Source organism: Pteropus alecto, unplaced genomic scaffold (genome assembly GCF_000325575.1).
Source record: "Pteropus alecto unplaced genomic scaffold, ASM32557v1 scaffold8, whole genome shotgun sequence".
Lineage (NCBI taxonomy): Eukaryota > Metazoa > Chordata > Mammalia > Chiroptera > Pteropodidae > Pteropus > Pteropus alecto.
The window spans coordinates 2,266,197-2,267,569 of record NW_006494609.1 but is presented as its reverse complement, the minus strand read 5'-3'; the positions used below and the strand labels follow the sequence as shown (position 1 = coordinate 2,267,569).

General features: G+C 57.5%; 1 protein-coding gene across 2 annotated transcripts in view; it reads left to right on the top strand.

Moving 5' to 3' along the window:
• ELMSAN1 (ELM2 and Myb/SANT domain containing 1) overlaps positions 1 to 1,373 on the top strand; it is a 39,361-nt gene that overhangs the window by 856 nt on the left and 37,132 nt on the right. The window lies entirely within an intron of this gene.

The window sequence follows — 1,373 nt, the reverse complement described above, 5'->3', positions numbered from 1 at the left end:
AGGGGCTCGCGAAATGCAGGAACTTGGCGCGGGAGCCCCTTCCGCTTCTTCCAGTGTGCACAGGAAAGTGGACATGGAAGCTGTGCCTGCGCTGGGAGTTCGGAGACAGAGGTGCAGGGGTGGCAGAGAACTGGGGCAAGTGCAGTGGAGGCCTACACTAGAGCCCTTAGGGAGGGCGGGCTGCCATCACCCCGCGCACCCGGGCGCTGCGGGCGCACCTCAGACCTGTCATCCATCTCGCCGCCCCTGCACAGCCGCGCGCTGGGGCCTCACGGTGTGCTGGGTTTGGCAGTGCCTGTCCAGAACACGGGAGCCCAGATTTTGTCTGCACCCTACATGTGACTCGGTGGAAGTAGCCATATTCCTCTCGCAGTTCACACTTGGGAGTCAGTGCACCAGGCTGCCCCTTCTGGGGCCTCTACCCGGGCCTCTGGATAAGGGCCTGATGGCTTAGAGCCCCAACCCTAAGGAAAACAGACCTGGAGTAGGTACCTGCTACTCAAAGTGGAGGCCACTGCGTATTCCTGCCCAACCTCCAGGGTGAGCTGCTGGATGAAAGGGGAAGTTATTACTCGCCCCATTTCAAACTGTTGGTCACAACTTTGGTGGCTACTTCCTGCTTCCACCATCCTACATCGGACCTGTGTGCCAGCCTGTGGAGCCTTGCTGACGGGCCACTGGCATGGCAGGAGAGCTGGTTGGCCTGAGCTGATTATGGAGACCTTCTTGCACTTGTGTGAAAGGCATCTCAGTTGGCGGGTGTGGCTGTGGGGAGGAGAGATCTGGCTCTCCCCAGCAGAAGGATTCTGGTCTGGTGGCAGCACGGAGGTCTGGCCTCTCCTTGTCCCTGCAGCTTCAGAAGTGAGAATGGAGGCCTGGTGAAGGTGGAAGAACAGCAACTCTGAGAAGACTCTTCATTGTGGGCTGAGAGGAGGAAACCACGTGTCTTGCTCCAGAACCTCCCAGGGCTGGTGTGGCACATGCCCTTTTAGAATCAGAGAAGTGCAACCTTTCCCCGGGCTGTGAGAGGGCTTCAGGCGGAAAGGGAAAGGAGAAACCATCCCAGGTTGAGAATTCATGGATCCTCTTTTTCATACTGCTCTGGACACTGAATAACAGGGTTGTAAACATTCGGTTACTGTGATAAACTATCTCATTGCATGGCCCTGACCCAGTCTCCACTCTAACTGGATTGGCCTCTGGCTGGTTACTCTGGTCTGAGTAGTTCCCAGGGGACAAGGTGGTGAAGAATCTTAAGGGCACCTCCTGCTCACCCATGCAGCTTGCTCCGGGACAGCTTGCCCACCCACAGTGTGGCCTCTAAGCACTTACTGGAACCCCTACTCCCTGTGGCTCTGTCAGCTTCACCCCAC